Here is a 22,475-nt window from a genome sequence, read left to right as displayed (position 1 = left end):
TCTCCCTCCCACCCTCCCTATCCCACCCTCAATTAACTAGTTATTGGTCATATTGTTTGCAACTATTTTCTCCCAGTACGTGGGTTGTTTTTTCATTTTGTTGATGGTTTCCTTTACTGTGCAAGAGCTTTTAAGTTTGACTAGGTTCAATTTGTTTATTTTTGCTTTTATTTCTTTTGCCTTGGGAGATTGAGCTAAGAAAAGATTACTATGAATTACGTTAGAGAAGATTTTGTCTATGTTCTCTTCTAGGATTTTTATGGTGTCCTGTCTTATATTTAGGTCTTTAAACCATTGTGAGTTTATTTTTGTATATGGTGTGAGGGACTCTTCTAGTTTAATGGATTTACATGTAGCTGTCCAGCTCTCCAATACCACTTTTTGAAGAGGTTGTCTTTTCTCCATTGACTATCATTGCTCCCTTTGACGTAGATTAGCTGGCCGTAGGTGTGTGGGTTTATTTCTGGGCTCTCTATTCTGTCCCATTGAGCTGTTTGTCTGTTTTTGTGCCAAATACATGCTGCTTTGATTACTGTGATTTCTGTAGCTTTGTGGAACAGTCTGAAGCCTAGAAGGGTTATGTCTCCAGCTTTATTTTTTTCTTCAGGATTGCTTTGGCAATTCAGGGTCTCTTGTGGTTCCATATAAATTTTAGGATTATTTGTCCTAGTTCTGTGAAAAATGTCATGGGTATTTTGATAGTGATTGCATTAAAGTTTAGATTGCTTTGGGTAGTATGATGCCATTTTAACAGTATTACATTCTTCCAATCCAAGAGCATGGGTTATCTTTCCATTTCTTTAAATCACCATCAGTTTTGTTTATCAGTGTTTTATAGTTTTCAGTGTATAGGTCTTTTACTTCCTTGATTAAGTTTATTCCTAGGTATTTTTTTGACACAATATTAAATGGGATTTCTTTTTTACTTTCTGTTTCTAATATTACATTATTAGTGTAAAGACATGCAACAGATTTCTGTATATTAATCTTGTATCCTGCTACCTTGATGAATTCATTTATTAGTTCTAATAGTTTTTGTGTGGAGACTTTAAGGTTCTCTATATAGAGTGTCATGTCATCTACAAATAGTGACAGTTTTATTACTTCTTCCCTTCCAATTTGGAAGCCTTTTATTTCTTGTCTGATTGCTGCGGCTAGGACTTCCAATATTTTTTTGAATAGTAGTGGTGAGAGTAGGTATGCTTATCTTGTTCCTGAAGTTAATGGGAAGGTTTTCAGCTTTTCACTGTTAAGTGTTATGTTGGCTCTGAGGTTATTGTAAATGGCTTTTATTATGTTGAGATTTGTTCCCTCTATATCCACTTTGATGAGAGTTTTTATCATGAATGGATGTTGAATTTTGTCAAATGCTTTTTCTATGTCTATTGAGATGATCATATGATTTTTGTCTCTTGTTAATGTGGTATATCACATTGATTTGCATATGTTGAACCATCCTTGTGACCCTGGAATGAATCCAACTTGATAGTGGTGTATGATCCTTTTTATGTATTGTTGGATTCAGTTTCCTAATATTTTGTGGAGGATTTTTGCATCTATATTCATCAAAGATATTGGCTGTAATTTTCTTTTTTGTAATGTCTTTGGTTTTGGTATCATGGCAATGGTAGCTTCATAGAATGAATTTGGGAGTGTTCCCTTCTCTTCAAATCTTTGAAACAGTTATGTTTGGTAGAATATCCCAGTGAAGCTGCCTGGTCCTGGACTTTTGTTTGGAGGGAGTTTTTTTGTTTGTTTATTTTTTGGTTTTTGTTTGTTTGTTTTTTTAAATTACAGAGTCTATTTCACTTCTAGTGATTGGTCTGTTCAAATTATCTGTTTCTTTTTGACTCAGTTTTGGCAGGCTGTATGTTTCTGGAACCTTGTCCATTTCTTCTACGTTGTTCAATTTGTTGGCATATAACTGTTCATAATATTCTCTTACGATTTTTTGTATTTCTGTGGTATCAGTTATTTCTCCTCTTTCATTTCTTATTTTATTTGGGTCCTCTCTCTTTTCTTCTTGGTGAGCCTAGATAGAGGTTTGCTGATTTAGTTTATCTTTTCAAAAAACCAGCTCTTGGTTTTATTGATCTTTCCTATTGTTTTTAATCTCTATTTTATTTATTTCCTCTCTGATCTTTATTATTTTCTTCCTTGTGCTGACTTTGGGTTTTGTTTGTTCTTTTTCTAATTCTGTTAGCTGTAGGTTAGGCTGCTTATTTGAGATTTTTCTTGTTTCTTGAGGAAGGCCTATATCGCTATTCCCTCTTAGCATTGCTTTTGCTGCATCTCATAGATTTTATATGGTTGTGTTTTCATTTTTTAAATAAATTTATTTATTTTAATTTATTTTCATTTTTGGCTGTGTTGGGTCTTTGTTGCTGCATGCAGGATTTCTCTAGTTGCAGCGAGTGGGGGCTACTCTTCATTGCAGTGTGTGGGTTACTTATTGCAGTGGCTTCTCTTGTTGTGGAGCACGGGCTCTAGGTGCATGGGCTTCAGTAGTTGTGACGTGTGGGCTCAGTAGTTGTGACGTGTGGGCTCAGTAGTTGTGACTTGCGGGCTCTAGAGCTCAGGCTCAGTAGTTGTGGTGCACAGGCTTAGTTGCTCTGTGGCATGTGGAATCTTCCTGGACCAGGGCTGGAACCCGTGTCCCCTGTCTTGGCAGGCGGATTCTTCATCACTGTGCCACCAGGGAAGCCCTGTGTTTTCATTTTTATTTGTCTTTAGGTATTTCTGATTTCTTCTTTCAGTTCATCATTGACCCATTGGTTTTTAGTAGCATGTTGTTTAGTTTTCGTGTGTTCATTCTTTTCCCATTTTTCTTTCTGTGGTTGATTTCTAGTTTCATACTCTTGTGGGCCGAAAAGATGCTTGAAATAATTTCTGTCCTCTAAACTTGTGGCTTGTTTTGTGACCTAGTATGTGGTCTGTCCTAGAGACTGTTCCATATGGGCTTGAAAAGAATATGTGTTCTGGGTTTTTTTTTTTTTTTTTGGATGTAGTATCCTGTAGATATCAATTAAGCCCAATTGGTCTGTTGTGTCATTTAGGACCTCTGTTGCCTTATTGATTTTCTGTCTGGATGATCTGTCCATTGATATCAGTGGGGTGTTAAAGTCTTCTAGTATTATTATATTACTGTCAATTTCTTCCTTTATGTCTGTTAGTATTTGCTTTCTGTATTTAGGTGCTTCTATATTGGGTGCATATATGTTAATGCGTGTACTATCCTCTTCTTGTATTGATCCCTATATCATTATATATTGCTCTTCTTTGTCTTTCTTTATGGCCATTGTTTTAAAGTTTATTGTGACCCTGCTTTCTTGTTGTTTCCATTTGCATGAAATCTCTTTTTCCATCCCTTCACTTTCAATCCGTGTGTGTCTTTTACCCTGAAGTGAGTTTCTTGTAGGCAGTATATTGTAGGTTTTTTTTTTTTTATCTAGTCTGCCACTGTGTGTCTTTTGATTGGAGCATTTAATCTATTGACATTTGAAATAATTATTGATAAGTATGTGCTTATTGACATTTTAATCCTGTTTTCCAGTTGTTTTTGTAGTTCTTCTTTGTTTTTTTTTTTTAACGTCTTTATTGGAGTATAATTGCTTTACAGTGGTGTGTTAGTTTCTGCTTTATAACAAAGTGAGTCAGCTATATGTATAAATATATCTCCATATCCCCTCCCTCTTCCGTCTCCCTCCCACCCTCCATATCCCACCCCTCTAGGTGGTCACAAAGCACAAAGCTGATCTCCCTGTGCTATGCGGCTGCTTCCCACTAGCTATCTATTTTACATTTGGTAGTATATATAAGTCCATGCCACTCTCTCACTTTGTACCAGCTTACCCTTCCCCCTCCCCGTGTCCTCAAGTCCATTCTCTACACCTGTGTCTTTATTCCTGTCCTGCCCCTATGTTCTTCAGAACCATTTTTTTTCTTTGTTTCTTCTTTTTCGTTTTTCCTTTTGTAGTTGACGATTTTCTTTCAAAGTATGCTTGAGTAACTTTCTTTTCGGTTTTTGTGAATCTATTGTATGTTTTTGACTTGTGGTTACCATGTTCAAGTATGTTGACCCATAACTATATCTATTTGCTTTATTTTTTTAAATTAATTGATTTTTTAAAAAAATTTATTTTTATTTTTGGCTGTGTTGGGTCTTAGTTGTGGCACACAGGATCTTCGTTGAGGCATGTGGGATCTTTCATTGTGGCACGCGGTCTTCTGTCTAGTTGTAGTGTGTGGGTTTTCTCTTCTCTAGTTGTGGCACACAGGCTCTAGGGCATGTGGGCTCTGTAGTTGTGTGTGGGTTCCAGAGCACATGGGCTCTGTAGTTTGTGGCACGCAGCCTCTGTCATTGAGGCGCGTGAGCTCAGTAGTTGTGGCGCCCAGGATTAGTTGCCCCATGACATGTGGGATCTTAGTTCCCTGGCCAGGGATCGAACCCACATCCCCTGCATCGTAAGGTGGATTCTTTACCACTGAACCACCAAGGAAGTCCCTATCTATTTGCTTTAAAATGATAGTCATACAAGTTCAAAGGCATTCTAAAAGATCTATATTTTTATCCACCCCTCCCTCACATTTTGTGATTTTGGTGTCCTATTTACATCTTCATTCTTATACTTTTACTGTTAATTGTAGTTATAATCACCTTTACAGTTCTTTGATTTTTTTAAATCCAAGTACAGGCTTACTTAAATGATCTTCAACCCTTTTATATATTTGCCTTTCCTATTGTGATTTTCCCTTTCCTATAGATTTTTGCTTCTTTTCTATTTAGGGAAGACCTTTCAATATTTCTTTCAGGGTTGGTTTAGTATTGCCATTTTATTTTACTTTATTTTAGTATAGTTGCTTTACACTGTTGTGTTAGTTTCTGCTACAGTGAAGTGAATCAGCTATATGTATACACATATCCTCTCCCTTTTGGACTTCCCTCCCACCCCACCCCCATCCCACCCATCTAGGTCACTACAGAGCACCAAACTGAGCTCCTCTGCTATACATCAGGTTCCCATGAACTATCTATTTTACACATGGCAGTGCACATATATCAATGCCAATCTCCCAATTCATCCCCCTCACCGTGTCCACATGTCCGTTCTCTACATCTGCATCTCTATTCCTGCCCTTCAAATGGGCTCATCTGTACCATTTTTCTAGATTCCACACATATGTATTAATATATGATATTTGTTTTTCTTACTGACTTACTTCACTCTGTATCACAGACTCTAGGTCCATCCATGTCTATACAAATGACCCAATTTCGTTAATTTTAATGGCTAATGTTCTGTTGTATATATGTACCACATCTTCTTTATCCAGTCCTCTATTGATGGACATTTAGGTTGCTTCCTGTCCTGGCTGTTGTAAATAGTGCTGCAATGAACATTGGGGTGCATGTGTCTTTTTGAATTATGGTCTTATCAGGGTATATGCCCAGTAGTGGGATTGCTGGGTCATATGGTAGTTCTATTTTTAGTTTTTCAAGGAAACTCCGTGCTGTTCTCCATAGTGGCTGTATCAATTTACATTCCCACCAACAGTGCAAGAGGGTTCCCTTTTCTCCACACCCTCTCTCGCATTTATTGTTTGCAGATTTTTTGATGATGGCCATTCAGACTGGTGTGAGGTGATACCTCATTGTAGTTTTGATCTGCATTTTTCTAATAATTAGTGATATTGAGCATCTTTTCATGTGCTTCTTGGCTATCTGCATGTCTTCTTTGGAGAAATGTCTGTTTAGGTCTTCCACCCACTTGTTTGATTGGGTTGTTTGTTTTTTTGATATTGAGCTGCATGAGTTGTCTTTATATTCTGGAGATTTATCCCATGTCAGTTGCTTCGTATGCAATTATTTTCTCCCATTCTGAGGATCGTCTTTTCGTCTTGTTTATGGTTTTCTTTGCTGTGGAAAAGCTTTTAAATTTCATTAGATCCCATTTGTTTATTTTTGTTTTTATTTTCATTACTGTAGGAGGTGAGTCAAAAAAGATCTTGCTGTGATTTATGTCATAGAGTGTTCTGCCTATGTTTCCCTCTAAGAGATTTATAGTGTCCGGTCTTACTTTTAGGTCTTTAATACATTTTGAGTTTATTTTTGTGTATGGTGTTATGGAGTGTTCTAATTTCTTTCTTTTACATGTAGCTGTCCAGTGTTCCCAGCACCACTTATTGAAGAGACTGTCTTTTCTCCATTACATATCCTTGCCTCATTTGTCATAGATGAGTTGACCATAAATTCATGGGTTTATCTCTGGGCTTTCTATCCATTTCCATTGATTATATTTCTGTTTGTGTGCCAGTACCATATTGTCTTGATTACTGTAGCTTTGTAGTATAGTCTGAAGTCAGGGAGTCTGATTCCTCTAGCTCCATTTTTCTTTCTCAAGATTGCTTTGGCTATTCGGGGTCTTTTGTATCTCCATACAAATTGTCAAATTTTTTGTTCTAGTTCTGTGAAAAATGCCATTGGTAATTTGATAGGGATTGCATTGAATCTGTAGATTGCTTTGGGTAGTATAGTCACTTTCACAATATTGATTCTTCCAATCCAAGAACATGGTATATCTCTCCATGTGTTTGTGCCATCTTTGATTTCTTTCATCAGTGTCTTATAGTCTTCTCAGTACAGGTCTTTACCTCCTTACGTAGGTTTATTGCTAGGTATTTTATTCTGTTTGTTGCAATGGTGAATGGGATTGTTTCCTTAATTTCCCTTTCTGATCTTTTGTTGTTAGTGTACAGGAATGCAGGAGATTTCTGTGCATTAATTTTGTATCCTGCAACTTTACCACATTCATTGATTAAGTCTAGTAGTTTTCTGGTGGCATTTTTAGGATTCTCTATGTATAGTTTCATGTCATCTGCAAACAGTGACAGTTTTACTTCCTCTTTTCCAGTTTGTATTCCTTTTATTTCTTTTTCTTCTCTGATTGCCATAGCTAGGACTTCCAAAACTATGTTGAATGAAAGTGGTGAGAGTGGACATCCTTGTCTTGTTTCTGATCTTAGAGGAAATGCTTTCAGTTCTTCACCATTGAGAATGATATTTGCTGTGAGTTTGTCGTATATGGCCTTTATTATGTTGAGGTATGTTCCCTCTATTCCCACTTTCTGGAGAGTTTTTATCATAAATGGGTGTTGAATTTTGTCACAAGCTTTTTCTGTATCTATTGAGGTGATCATATGGTTTTTATTCTTTAATTAATTAATATGGTGTTTCACATTGATTGATTTTCATATATTGAAGAATCTTTGCATTCCTGGGATAAACCCCACTTGATCATGGTGTATGATCTTTTTAATGTGTTGTTGGATTCTGTTTGCTAGTATTTTGTTGAGGATTTTTGCATCCATATCCATCAGTATTATTGGCCTGTAATTTTCTTTTTTTGTGACATCTTTGTCTGGTTTTGGTATCAGGGTGATGGTGGCCTTGTAGAATGAGCTTGGGAGTGTTCCTTCCTCTGCAGTTTTTTGGAAGAGTTTGAGAAGGATGTGTTAAGTCTTCTCTAAATGTTTGAAAGAATTTGCCTTTGAAGCCATCTGGTCCTGGACTCTTGTTGGTTGGAAGATTTTTTTTTTAATAAATTTATTTATTTATGTTTTTCTGTGTTGGGTCTTTGTTGCTGAGCGTGGGCTTTCTCTAGTTGCGGTGAGTGGGGGCTACTCTTCGTTGTGGTGCACGGTCTTCTCATTGCAGTGGCTTCCCTTGTTTTGGAGTATGGGCTCTAGGCGTGCGGGCTTCAGTAGTTGTGGCACGCGGGCTCAGTAGTTGTGGCACACGGGCTTAGTTGCTCTGCGGCATTCCCGGACCAGGGCTCGAACCTATGTCCCCTGCATTGGCAGGTGGATTCTTAACCACTGCACCACCATGAAAGTCCCTGTTAGAAGATTTTTAATTGCAGTTTCAATTTCATTACTTGTGATTGGTCTGTTTATATTTTCTATTTCTTCCCAGTTCAGTCTTGGAAGGCTGTACCCTTCTAGGAATTTGTGCCTTTCTTCCAGGTTGTCCATTTTATTGCCATATGGTTGCTTGTAGTAGTCTCTTATAATCCTTTGTATTTCTGCAGTGTCAGTTGTAATTTCTCCTTTTTTATTTCTAATTTTATTGATTTGAGTCCTTTCCCATTTTTTTCTTGATGAGTCTTGTTTATCTTCTCAAAGAAGTAGCTTTTAGTTTCATTGATTTTTACTGTTGTTTTCTTCATTTCTATTTCACTTATTTCTGCTCTGATTTTTATGATTTCTTTCCTTCTACTAACTTTGGGTTTTGTTCGTTGTTCTTTCTTTAGTTGCTTTAGGTGTTAGGGTAGGTTGTTTATTTGAGATTTTTCTTCTTTCTTGAGGTAGGATTAAATTGCTGTAAACTTTCTTCTTAGGACTGCTTTGCTGCATCCCATACGTTTTGGGTCATCGTATTTTCCTTGTCATTTGTCCTCCCCACCCCCCAAGGCCTCTTCTGGCCGTGGGGGTCCTGGGCCTGAGCCCCACCCCAAGACCTATGCCGGCCACATGGGTCCTGGGCCTGAGCCCCACCTCCGCAGAAGTCTCTTCTGGCCGTGTGGGTCCAAGGCAGGCTGAGCACCAGCCTCCTCCAATGCCTCCTCTGGCTATGCTGACCCCTGCGGTTATGCCTGTGGAGGCCTGCGCCCCAGCTGGCCTGCACGGGCATGTGTGTTATGGGACAGCTGGTGAGAGGAACACATGCAGAGGTGGGGCTGATGCAGCGGGTCCAGAGACCTACCTAGAGGTCTTGGAGGCCTACTGGGGAGGCGGGGGGAGGCTGTAGCTCCCTGTGGGGGCAAGGACACTGATAGAGAAGGCACCAGGGAATTTTTCATTTTTATTTATTTTATGTTTTAATTTTCTTTATTTTATTTTTGTTTTGCTGTTATGGTTCTGTTTTTGTTGTTTCATTTTTATTGTTATTTTTTTCTAATATATTTTTTTATTTTTCTAATTTTATTTTAGTTTTCATTCTTTGTTATTGTTATGCTCTTTTCTGTTAGTTGCTTTTATGGTGTTTTGTTGTTTTTGTTTTTGTTTTGTTTTGCACACTGCGTGGCTTGCAGGTCTTGGTTCCCAGTCCAGGGGTCGGGCCTGAGCTGCTGTTAGGAGCACTGAGTCTAAGCTGCTGGATTAACAGAGAACTTCAGGTCCCAGGGAATATTAATCAGTGTGAGGTCTCCCGGAGGTCCTCATCTTGGCACCAAGACCTGGCTCCCCCCAGCTGCCTGCAAACTCCAGTGCTGGATGCCTCATGCTAAACAACAAGCAAGTCAGGAATACAGCCCTACTGATCAAAAAAAATGAGATGACAAAAAGCATGCTACAGATGAAGGAGCAAGGGTAAAATCTGTAAGACCAAATAAATGAAGAGGAAATGGGCAACCTACCTGAAAAAGAATTCAGAGTAATGATAATAAACGTGATCCAAAATATTGGAAATGGAATGGAGGCATGGATTGAGAAAATACAAGAAACATTTAACAAGGACCTAGAATAACTAAAGAACAAACCAACAGGGATGAACAACACGATAACTGAAATGAACAATACACTAGAAGGAATCAATAACAGAATAACTGAGAGAGAACAATGGTTAAGTGAGCTGGAAGATGGCATGGTGGAAGTAGCTGCCATGGAGCAGAATAAAGAAAAAAGAATGAAAAGAAGTGAAGACAGTCTCAGAGACCTTTGGGACAACATTAAATGCACCAACATTCAAATTTTAGGGGTCCCAGAAGAAGAAGAGAAAGAGGAAGGGTCTGAGAATATATTTGAAGAGATCATAGTTGAAAACTTCCCTAACGTGGGAAAGGAAATAGTCACCCAAGTCCAGGAAGCGCAGAGAGTTCCACACAGGATAAACCTAAGGAGAAACATGCCAAGAAACATATTATTCAAAGTAACAAAAATTAAATTGAAAGAAAAAATATTAAAAGCAACAAGGGAAAAGCAAAAAATAACATACACAGGAATCCCCATAAGGTTATCACCTGATTATTCAGCAGAAACTCTGCAGGCCACAAGGGACTAGCAGGACATATTTAAAGTGATGAAAGGGAAAAACCTACAACCAAGGTTATTCTACCCAGCAAGGATCTCATTCAGATTTGATGGAGAAATCAAAAGCTTTATAGACAAGCAAAAGCTAAGAGAATTCAGCACCACCAAACCAGCTCTACAACAAATGCTAAAGGAACTTCTCTAAGTGGGAAACACAAGAGAAGAAAAAGACATACAAAAACAAACCCAAAACAATAAAGAAAATGGTAGTAAGAACGTACATATGCATAATTACCTTAAGTGTAAATGGATTAAGTGCTCCAACCAAAAGACACAGACTGGCTGGATGGATACAAAAACAAGACCCATATATATACTGTCTACAAGAGACCCACTTCAGACCGAGAGGCATATACAGACTGAGAGTGAGGGCATGGAAAAAGATGTTCCATGCAAATGGAAATCAAAAGAAAACTGGAGTACCAATACTCATATCAGATAAAATAGACTTTAAAATAAAGTCTGTTACAAGCTGCAAAGAAGGACACTACATAACGATCAAGGGATCAAACCAAAAAGAAGATATAACAATTATAAATATTTATGCACCCAACATAGGAACACCTCAATATATAAGGCAAATGCTAACAGCCATAAAAGGGGAAATTGACAGTAACACAATAATAGTGGGGGACTTTAACACCGCACTTACACCAATGGACAGATCATCCAGACAGAAAATAAATAAGGAAACACAAGCTTTAAATGACACAATAGACCGGATAGCCTTAATTGATATTTATAGAACATTCCACCCGAAAGCAGCAGGATACACTTTCTTCTCAAGTGCACATGGAACATTCTCCAGGATAGATCACATCTTGGGTCACAAATCAAGCATCAGTAAATTTAAGAAAATTGAAACCGTATGAAGCATGTTTTCCGACCACAATGCTATGAGATTAGAAATTAATTACAGGGGAAAAAACTGTAAAAAACACAAACACATGGAGGCTAAATAATACGCTACTAAATAACCAAGAGATCATTGAAGAAATCTAAGAGGAAATTGCTGTATTCTTATAGTTTTTGCATTTCTGAGAAATTCTTTCTCTCCCCTATTGTAAATGATAATCTTGCTGGGTAGAGTATCCTAGGTTGCAGGCTTTTCCCTTTCAGGACTTTGAATGTATCATGCCACTCCCTTCTAGCCTGCAAATTTTCTGCAGGGAAATTGGCTGCAGCCTTATGGGGCTTCCCTTGTAACTGACTCTGTTTTTCTCTTGCTGCCTTTAGAATCCTCTCTTCACCTTTAACTTTTGCCGTTTGAATCATGGTATGTCTTGGTGTTGTCCATTTGGGTTCATCTTGTTTGGGACCCTCTGTGCTTCCTGTACCTGGATATCTGTTTCCTTCTTTAGGTTTGGGAAGTTTTCAGCCATAATTTATTCAAATACATTTTTTTTTGACATTTGGGGAAAATTTTATTGCTCTTGATGGAACATAGCACCAGTTCAACGAATAAAAGATGGTTAGGATTCGTCACCTTTAATCAACAATATGCTTTTATACGAAAAGTGCTTAAAGCCATAGTTCCAGAAAAAGTTGAGGATGCTAAAATTTTTGTGTTATATATTTTAAATATGTTAACTACTTCATTAAACAGACGAGCAATGTATACCTATTTAAGTGATATCAGATTTGCTACTGTCAGTCTGATTATCAAATCCACAAATGCAAAATCAATTAAGGGACAAAAACATTCTTCAAACTTATAAAACAAGTTAGAACATTATAGAGTAATTTTTATGCCAAAAATATTTGTTAATTATTGCTTAAATGTACAGTTGATTACACTCGTGAAATTTTCCAAATCATAAATGAGAAGATATCTTCTGAATGCTAACATTTATCCCAAGGAAGAGAGGAATATTTAAGGGGTGTGTAGACATTGCTTAACCACTGTGGAAAATAGCCCAGTTTCCCGCAAACAATCTTAATAACGAACATCACTGTGGTGACTCAGGAACTGGAAACAAGACTACAGGATCACACTCAAGCTCTGTGAAGTCAGCCAGAGGATTTCTTCATGATAACTGCAGCCGGCACTTTCTCAGTCCTTAGAAGGTAGCATTTTATGTAAACTTCTTGTTCTAAAAGAAGAGGTCTGAATGGATAAATCGCTATGTAGAAGTACAAAGTTTTTTAATGCAGTCTTCTGTAAGAAGTAATTAAAATGTAAAAGCCAAACAATCTAACATCGAACGTGGTTTCCTTCGAGATACACTTTATCCATCAGTCTCTTTCTCTGTCCTCCGACCATCTGAACCGTCAGTCACTGCACTGCTAATCCTCATAGTGAAACGGGTGCTATCTTATTTAAACTAGCTCGACTTTCTGTAGCAACAGTCTCAGGAGTGGCGTTTTTAAACATAATTTTACCCAGCATGTGCATCCGTCATATTTGAGGGCAGGCACAAGACTTCTCATAAAGTTGGTGAAGCTGTGGAATACCACCTGGGGATGGAAACAGGACCTGTATCCTCGAGGGGACAGAAAAACCAAACACTTATAAATGAAGGGGATTTGGGATACTTAGGGTTGACGTAGAAAAGAAAACAGAATTTTATATTTTCATCATTTTTGTGAAGATAATGTCTCCATGATCACATCATCAATGTCATTCTTTATATATGTGTGTGTGTACATATATACATATATATATAATTATTATTGTTTGGGGTGATGCAGGAAGCTACAAATGAGAAAAGGACACTGCGGTTTTAATAAGGGGAACAAAAAGTTCTGTTCACCAGTATCGATTCACATTACAGTACACCAGTATCAATAGCATTTTCTTGTCTATTTTTGGTACTGAAGATGGTACCTCTCTACATAACCTTGTAAGGCTTCAGTAACTAAAGCATAAAACAAACAAACAAAATACATTTTTGATGCCCTTCTCTCTCTCCTCCTTCTGCAACCCCTATTGTACATAGGTTGGCACACTTTATATTATTCTGTAGATCTCGTATGTAGCTTTCATTTTTAAAAAAAATTGTCTGGGGGCTTCCCTGGTGGCGCAGTGGTTGGGAGTCCGCCTGCCGATGCAGGGGACACGAGTTTGTGCCCCGGTCTGGGGGGATCCCACATGCCGCGGAGCGGCTGGGCCCGTGATCCATGGCCACTGGGCCTGAGCGTCTGGAGCCTGTGCTCCGCCATGGGAGAGGCCGCAGCAGTGAGAGGCCCACGTACCGCAAAAAAAAAAAAAAAAAAAAAAAAATTGTCTGTCTGCTACTGCTGTTACGATTGTGTGATTTCCATTATTCCATCTTCCAGATGACTTATTTGTTCTTCTGTGTCATTTAGTCTGCTATTCATTGCTTGTAGATTGGTTTATATCTCAGTAGTTGAATCATCTATTTTTTCTTTAATTTTTCATTTTTTTATTTTTAACATCTTTATTGGAGTATAATTGCTTTACAATGGTATGTGAGTTTCTGCTTTATAACAAAGTGAATCAGTTATACGTATGTTCCCATATCTCTTCCCGAATCATCTATTTTTGACTGGTTCATCTTTATAGTTTCTAATTCTTCGTTACAGTGATCTGCATTTCTATCGATAATCTTTCTGAATCCCTTTAGCATTTTTTTAAAGCTCCTTTTTGAACTCATGGATCTAGTGCACTGGTGAAGTCTGTTTCATTATTTGTTCTTTCAGGGGATTTCTCTTGTTCTTTTAATTGGGAGTAGCTCCTCTGCCTTTTCATTTTACTTAACTGTTTCTCCTAAATTCACAGAGACAGAGAAAGTTATCTACTGTGGCCTTAAAGGGGTGTTTTTTTCTTTTAATTTTACTTATTTATTAGCTTTTGGCTGCGTTGGGTCTTCATTGCTGTGTACAGGCTTTCTCTAGTTGCGGCGAGCAGGGGCTACTCTCCGTTGCGGTGCGCAGGCTTCTTATTGCAGTGGCTTCTCTTGCTGTGGAGCACGGGCTCTAGGTGTGCGGGCTTCTGTAGTTGTGGCACATGGGCTCGGTAGTTGTGGCTTGTGGGCTCTAGAGCACAGGCTCAGTAGCTGTGGCGCACGGGCTTAGTTGCTCCGTGGCATGTGGGATCTTCCCGGACCAGGGCTTGAACCTGTGTCCCCTGCGTTGGCAGGCGGATTCTTAACTATTGGGCCACCAGAGGAAGTCTCTAAAGGGGTGTTTTTATGTGGGAGTGTCCTGTGTATTCTCTGTGTTCAGTGTTTTTGGTGCAAGGACTGGTTTTGGTATGGATGCCAGCCATGCTTTTCCTAAGAGTGTGCTGGCTGTTTTCCTCTAGACTAAGGGGGAGTGGTTGGTGTTGTAATGTCTAGAGCCTGTGCTGGATGTGAGGTGGGGCTTCCTCTTTCCCCTGCGGCTGTCACCACCCTGTCAGTGGCAGGGTCTGCTGCCCAGTTGTTGGCGTAGAAGCCCTGAGGGTTGGGTTTGATCAGGTTCCCTTGCCCTTGAGTGTGTGCCCTGCCCCAAAGGTGATGCATGTGCCACCTGTGTAGGCATCCGCGGTTCCGCTTAGAAGCAACCCAGGGCCACGTCTCTTTCTCTGTTGTGTTTGTCCCAGATCTAGTGCTAGGCTGTGGTGTGGAGTGGGCTGGGACTTGGGGTCGGGGCGTTGTGCCTGCAGGACCTGAGGTGGCTTAGCCCTGGATCTGTGTGCCCCGGGTCTGGTGCTAAGACACGGTGTGAAGCGGGGGGAGCCAGGGCGCTCTCTCTGGGAAACAGCCGCTGCCTGCGCCTGCACGCTTCCTGGGCCTGTCTGCCCAAGATTCAGAGCTTAGATGCCGTGCGTTCTTGTGGTGCCGCCCGGTGCGCGTGCTGACGATGTCTGCCACGGCTGAACCGCCAGCCCAGAGCAAGTGCTGACAGTGGTCTCGATGGCTCTACCTAGGTCACTCCCCAGGCGCCCCAGTCTGTCTCTGTGTAGCTAGACTGAATCTTTGCCCAGATCTCACAGCAGGCGTGAGAGTGGACAGGAGTGGGCAGGACCTGGTGGTTTGACCCTTCATATTGGGAAGTGTGCTGAGGCGGCAGCCGCCAGGTCAAGGCTTTTTCTGCCCTGACTGTTAGCACGCCTGCAAGCGTGCACACTCTCGCGAGTAAAGTCTAGGCTTCTCCAGCCCTTCTGTCTGTCCCAGCAGATTTCCTGATAGGCAAGGGGTCTTGTCTCCTCCTTGCAGGACCCCAGGACTGGGACGCCCAGATTGTGAGTCAACCGGTTCACTCCTCTGGGTGAGGGTCCTCCCATGCGGACCTTGTTTCCTTACAGATCTCTCCCAGGAGCACAGGTCCCGGCCTGATGCTTTTTTCCCGCCCTACCCAGTTACATGGAGAGCTTTCTAGCAGCTTTGGGTGTATAGGATTTCTTCTGCCAGTTCCCAGTTAGTGTTCTGTGAGAATTGTTCCACAAGTGGGTGTATTTTTGCTCTGTCTGTGCGGGGATTGGGGGGTGGGGAAGCTCTATGTCCTCCATCTTAATTCCCCTCCTCAAGGCAAATGTCTTTTAAGAATTTTTTTTTTTTTTCGGTACGCAGGCCTCTCACTGTTGTGGCCTCTCCCGCTGCGGAGCACAGGCTCCAGACGCGCAGGCTCAGCGGCCATGGCCCACGGGCCCAGCCGTTCCGCAGCATGTGGGATCTTCCCGGACCGGGGCACGAACCCGTATCCCCTGCATCGGCAGGAGGACTCTCAACCACTGCGCCACCAGGGAAGCCCTAAGAATTTTTTTTAAAGTGTGTGTGTGTAGGGGGGAGATGTCAGAAACTAATGAATTTATAAAGGAAGAATAAATTAATGAATGGACATAAATATATGCTAACAACAATTTATAAAAGGAGAGAAATGTGTTGTATATACATTATTTCTGTAAGAGCATAGTTACATCCAAAAGGTTCTTTCACAGTTTGTATGTGGCACTGAGGTTAATAATTTCTGCCATTTTAGTGGATTTATTTTGCCACGTTTGCTGGCATAGAATTGGATGTAGTCACTCTTGGCTTTGGAGTTCTGAGAAGGCTTTTCTGTTAGTGGTTATGCAAACATTAATAGAATGGGAAGACCAGTATCCGGTCCTTCTGCTGTGTGGCTGCAAAGCACATTCCAGAGTGAGATGGAAGGAGGTCAGCTCGCAGGATTACATCTTCCCAGTTTAGAATCAAGAAAACAGCAAAAATGGTAATATTCTCAATCACATTCACTAAAACTCTTCTCCTTTTTCCTCTTATTTGACTTTGGAAAATAAACAGGAAGATTTTGTTCGCTATTGGAATGAAAGTGAACTGGAGTACAGGAGAGAGAGATATATTTCCCAAGCATTCCTAAAGTGACACAGATTTGAGACAGAAGAATATTCTCTGGGGGAGCAACGTAGGATAAGGCCATCTTGTTCAACACTTCAGGAAAGTTTTTTTGAAAGCTTATGATAAAAAAAATAAATGAAAGAAATGTCGGTTGAGAAAGGAGTCTTAAAAGGCTGTCACTGTAATTAATACACGAGGAAGGAAAAGCACAAGACCAGCGGGTCAGCTAGGCTGGGCTCTGAGCTTGTGATCAGTAAGCTGAAGGGGACTAACCTGCCATGACATCTCTGCCCTCAAATAGGGGCCAAACAGTGAACAGGCTTTGCAGAAATACGGGCATCACATCCCTGTGTCATGTTTTATAACTGTCTCTCATTTTCTTTAGACAGAGGTTACTGAATCCTGCCATGAAAAGAAAGTATGCAACAGTGATGCAGCTGAACTCCTTAGGTCAGGTCTCAGCCTTTGCACGGGATTTATTGAGCACCAGCTTGTGTCGTGTTGTGCTGTGTATGCAGTGAGTGAGTACAAAGGATGACAGCAACACCAGAATGGCCTAGAAATCTGGGGAAATGGGGTGTTGGGATCATGGAAATTTCTGGTTGAGAACTGGTACTCATTCCTGTCTCATAGGGGAACAACCCTTTGTTCTTATTCTGTAATGTTACTTATTACAGCTTTTGTAAAATTTACTGGATCCTGGGAGACAATTCACATGTTCCCTGTAGTTGGAACAGACATTATTGGCAGGCCATCCTACAGCTATTTCCTCCTGTTCTCTGCTAATAGAAGTGGCTATGCGTCCAGCCCCAGGGACTGAATCATAGTTGGTTATACTAATCCTATTCTCCTTTGCCAGTGATTGGTCTAGCGTTAGGCATGTGACTGAATTCTGGTCAATGAAACATGAGGTGATACTTAATGTGGGGTTCTGAGGGAAGGTTTTCCTGCCTAATAAGAGAGAGACTTGAGGAGGAACCCTATGCTGTTGCCAAAGTTAAGAGGCTGTTGTGTGAGGCCTGATACTTGGAGCTGCTGCAGCCTTTTTGTGACCTTGAGGAAACAGTGTTGAATAGGAGGATGTCAGAGATGTTGAACTACTGAACTAGCCTTGTAATCATCTCACTCTGGTCTTATAAAAAATAAGGCCTATTTGTTTAATCCAGTTGTAGTCAGGTATTCTGAGTTTATAACCAAAAGCATCCTACGACAGTTAAAGGTATGGGCTTTGAAATCACACATACATATGTTTGAGTTCCAGATCTACCATTAGTAGGCTGTTTGACATTGCATATAAGTTACTGGGTCTTCCTGTACACATGGGATAATAATAATCATACCTCATATGTTAACTGTGAGGACTAAATGGGTCGATGCATAGATATTGATAGCATACAATACGTATTCAATGAATGTTATTATCATGATCATTACCTCTGTGTTAAGTCATCAAGGAAAGCCTAGGGAGGTGGGCAGAACTGGCACTTGCTCAGGGCATTGGATGAGGGTTGGAAACAGCATCATCCAGGGGAGCCCATAGGAGTGAGGGGGCAGCAGTGGCTCCTGGAAGGGGAGAGGTAAAGACCTTGATTCTGTCTCAGAGCTGTCAGCGCATCACTCTGCCTGGTCGTTTTTTTTTTAATGTATCTAATTTATTTTATTTTTGGCTGCATTGGGTCTTCATTGCTGCACGCGGGCTTTCTCTAGTTGTGGCGAGCAGGGGCTACTCTTCAATACTGAGCATATGCTTCTCATTGTGGTGGCTTCTCTTGTTGTGGAGCATGGGCTCTAGGCATGTGGGCTTCAGTAGTTGTGGCATGCGGGCTCAGTAGTTGTGGCTTGCAGACTCTAGAGCACAGGCTCAGTAGTTGTGGCGCACAGGCTTAGTTGCTCCGCGGCATGTGGGATCTTCCCGGACCAGGGATTGAACGTGCGTCCCCTGCACTGGCAGGCGGATTCTTAACCACTGCGCCACCAGGGAAGTCCCCTGCCTGGTCATTTTGAAAGTACGATGGCAGAAAGTGTGGTTCAGGTCATACACAAGTCATATTCGGCCAGCAGATGATTTTGTAGGCCCACGCAGTGTTTTTAAAAGTTGTATTACTTATTAACATTTTTAAAAGGCAAGATTCCATGTAAAATCTAGATCTATCTCCGATCTTCTTACAATGATTTTTTTTTTTTTTTTTTTTTGCGGTACGCAGGCCTCTCACTGCTGTGGCCTCTCCCGTTGCGGAGCACGGTCTCCGGATGCGCAGGCTCAGCGGCCATGGCTCACGGGCCCAGCCGCTCTGCAGCATGTGGGATCCTCCCGGACCGGGGCACGAACCCGTGTCCCCTGCGTCGGCAGGCGGACTCAACCACTGCGCCACCAGGGAAGCCTCCACAATGATATTTTTAAAAGAAAGCCTCTATTTGTTTAATCCACTCATAGTCAGGTGTTCTGATTTTGTAATCAAAAGTATTCTTGTGGATAAAGGCAGGGCTTGCAGGTGAGACATAGCCGGACCTTGGAGAGGGCAGTACAGGCTCTTGCTCTGATATTAAACCTCCAGTATGCAAGTTTGGCTCTAACACGTACTGAACTTGGACAAATCACTTAACTTCTAAGCCTCAGTTCCCTCATCTTTAAGATGAGGTTAATAGGAATTACCGTCTCATAGAACTGTGAAGATTACGTCAAATAAAGGATGTACGATGCCTAGGACGGGTAAGTGAGTTCTAAGTGCTGGCTTATGATGGTTATTCCTCACAGCATACAGTTGGCTGTGGCTGGGACGATCAGGCCTAGGGGTCTTACATTTCTGCCAAAAGAAACAGAATGATTTCAGTTTTCTCTACCAAAGGAAAAGAATCGTCAGTCTTCTGTGACCTGAGTTAGAGGAGAAATTTTCAGGCAGTAAGCCGAAGAATTTCTAAATTTCTTGCTTTTGGTGAGCCTCCTTCCAATTTTACTGACGCAAAAATTTGAGTAACAAGAGGCATGCCAGCTGTTCGGTGATGGTGCAAAGTTCTGCTTCTTCCAGCAGAGGCCTCTTGTGCACAGGAAATGAGGCTGGTGGTGGCTGGAGGGGACCCTGGGCCAGGGCACTGGTTTCCCAGAAGCTCCCCCAGAGTAAAGCGGGGAGGGGAGTCTAAGGAAGAGCTTGTGGGGACCACCCCCCACCCCCGTCCCCTGTCCAGGCTTCAGAGAGCTGGATGCCAGTGTCCTGGAATTCTGGAGTCTTTCTTGAAAGAAAGAGACGGGGAGAGAGAAGGAGAGAAAGAAAGAGGGATGGATAGAGGGAGAAAGCGGGGAGGAGGGAGAGAGGGAGGAAGGAAGGCAGCAGCTTTGTCTAAGCTCCAGGGCTCAGAGGCAGGGCACCCGTGAGGCTGATGATCCCAGGGGTCAGACCTGCAGAGAGACTCTTTCTGCTGTCTGCCTTTCAGTTTATTTCGTTTCCCTTCATTGTTGCTACCTGGGCAAAAGGGCATCTAAATGATTTTTAATCCCAATTTAACTGCTACGGAGCTATGAAAACTTGGCACAAAGCCTCCAGCATAGCTGATGGATGGGGGAGAAGTCAGATGATCTCTTAAAAGCCACGGTGACGAGCGAGAAGGACTGAAACCGTGAGTTACTGAAACCGTGAGTTACGGCATGGTTTGCAGAAAGGCCCAAACTTCCGGTGATGGAGGGAGCGATGGAGGGTCTTTCCTGGTCCAGCATGGCCTCTTCTGTCTAAGGCGGTGGCCCTGTGGGTGACTCGCTGGCCACACATTCTTTCTTGAAGCTTTAAACCTGGAGTCTCTTTGCCTTCCAGAACTAAAACGAACGGTCTCTGGTGCATTTGCTGTGTGCATATGTTGATCATCATTCAAGACGTGCTTTTGGTGAGGTAGGAAAGCAGTCGGGGCCAGATGGTGACTCTGACCTTCCCAGATCAACACTGGGAAGGAGAAGACGGCTAAGGGCTGCTTTGGCATCAGGCTGACTTGCCCAGTCGTCCATGAGCACATAAATACTTCCTGAGCATGTATGTCCCCGTCTGTGGGAGAGGTAAAGTCACCCCTGGTGCTGGGGCCCAGGCGGCGATGGAAGGGGTGTAGGGGGTGGTACTTAGGAAGGAGACGGGAATGTGTCTTTTGGGCGGCCCTGCTCGGGTGGTGGTACCTGCCTGTGGAGCTGCGGGGGGTCTTCACAGGGATGTGACTGCTGATCCTTTGGGCTCTCTGGGCCAGGCTATGAGACAGGATTCCGCATGAACACGGTGCCCCTTGGGGAGCATTTCGGATGCCCTGGCTTGAATTTTGGTGGGATGGAAGGGACACAAGGAAATGGGCAGAACCAGGTAGGGTGTGGAGATGAAGCTTCTGAGGGCTCCAGAGCCAAAGAAGGAGAGTGAGGCTGAAGGAGGCTGGGTAGGGAGAGAAAACCAGCATGGCTCTCGCAGCCCCTCTGGGGTTCATTTGCAGAGACTAGCGTGAGTGCCTCACGTGCTGAAGCCGCCGAGTCCTTTGTTGATGGGATGCCCGTTTCCCACTGGTGTACCAGCCTTCAGTGCCGGCACCTGGGCAGCTTCGCCTACCCCTCTTGGGCACGTCTACGCCACCTTGCCTTTCAGAGCAGCCGTGCGGTCCGTGATTGCCTGTGGAGAGAGGCCCAGGAGCACAGTGTGAGCACTGATGGCTGAGTCCAGCCCCTTACACTAGACTGGGGACCTCCAGGCACCTCAGCATCTTTTTGTTTCTGTGGAAAATGGCAGGAATTACTCCCCCTGCCTGCTTTTAACCTCTCAGATTGTTATGAGAATAAATATTTGAAAATATCTTGTAAAAGGCAGCATTCATGTTTACAAGTTTTGTTTTTATATTTTTTCAAAATTACGAAAGGAAGTTTATTTCAAAAGCAAAAGAGAACATTTACATTTGAACAAAGTGACAAACTGGTTGTCCTGCAAAAGAAAAAAATCATGGCATGAAGTTTCTCATTTAAAATTTTTTTTTTTTTTTTTTTTGCGGTACGCGGGCCTCTCACTGCTGTGGCCTCTCCCGTTGCGGAGCACAGGCTCCGGGCGTGCAGACTCAGTGGCCATGGCTCACGGGCCCAGCCGCTCCACGGCATGTGGGATCCTCCCAGACCGGGGCACAAACCCGTGTCCCCTGCATTGGCAGGCTCAACCACTACGCCACCAGGGAAGCCCTTCATTTAAAATTTTTGAAGCAAAAATAACTTCAGTTGTGCATTCTTGCCTTAGGAAGGGAAGGAAAACTGTAAAACAGGTTTGGAAAGAAAAAATCTCTCTGGCCAGAGAATAGACCTAGCAACATGGTTATCTGGTATCCGGCATCAACTCGTCACCCTCCCTGAGCTGATGCCATCGTATTCGAGGTTTCATCTCACCATCTTCAGCACCAACTCTGCTTCCTGAGTCCCAAGAAGGAAGCCTGGGAGATGGGATTGCTAGAATTCAGTTTCATCTGCTAGTCTTCTGCCAGTTCTCTGCAGACTGCAAGAAAGATGAACTTGCTTGTCCCTCTCCTTTGGGTGGGATCCCAAGCACCACGGCCCCTTGAAGACCTTCAGCTTTAGCATCATCATGCCCAAGGGCTCTTGCACGGCACTTAAGGGACTACAGACCATGGAGGCTGGAGAGCGGGAGTCCTCCTGAGTCAGAGCAGGGATAACAAGACGTTGCTGCGGTAGCTGTCCCTCCCCTCATCCTACCTGATCTAATACCCTTGGTCATCTCTGAGGATTTCCGTAAGAGAACCTGTGACAGTCCTTCCAATGCTGCTTTCCTTCTTAATCCAGGGAAATGATTTTGCCCTTGGTCATGGCCATTTACCATGATTGCAGGTGACTTTCAGAGTGAGTGGATGTTTGCACACAAGTTGGAACTCGAAGGAACTTCAGGTTCAATCTCCATCCTTTAGGTAAGGAATTTTGATTTGTGCCAGAAACCGGGACCTGTTTGCCAAAAGCAACCCCCCTCCTGATACTGGGAACCTGATACTGGGAACAAAATCACATCACCCACGTAGGTAGCCTCCCAGCTCTTGGTGTGGCCATGGGACTAAAGTTTTTTTCCAGTGCAATGTGAGGGAGGAAGGAGCCCATTCTAAACC

The 22,475-nt window shown here is 42.3% G+C and overlaps 1 protein-coding gene across 3 annotated transcripts in view; it reads left to right on the top strand.

The window, feature by feature from the left end:
- The window catches only part of MANBA (mannosidase beta), a 158,022-nt gene that overhangs the window by 123,836 nt on the left and 11,711 nt on the right, over window positions 1-22,475 (top strand). The window contains exons 18-19 of one of the 3 annotated variants that reach the window (XM_060012056.1): window positions 19,214-19,300; window positions 19,797-22,283. The gene's annotated coding sequence lies outside the window, so the exon portion shown is untranslated. Of the gene's footprint in view, window positions 1-15,602; window positions 18,538-19,213; window positions 22,284-22,475 lie in introns of those variants that run through there. The other 2 variants (XM_060012057.1, XM_060012058.1) reach the window with 2 other exon arrangements.

The sequence above is a fragment of the Delphinus delphis genome, chromosome 5 (genome assembly GCF_949987515.2).
Source record: "Delphinus delphis chromosome 5, mDelDel1.2, whole genome shotgun sequence".
NCBI lineage: Eukaryota > Metazoa > Chordata > Mammalia > Artiodactyla > Delphinidae > Delphinus > Delphinus delphis.
The sequence above is the reverse complement of the archived record's forward strand: the minus strand, read 5'-3'. Positions and strand labels throughout refer to the sequence as shown.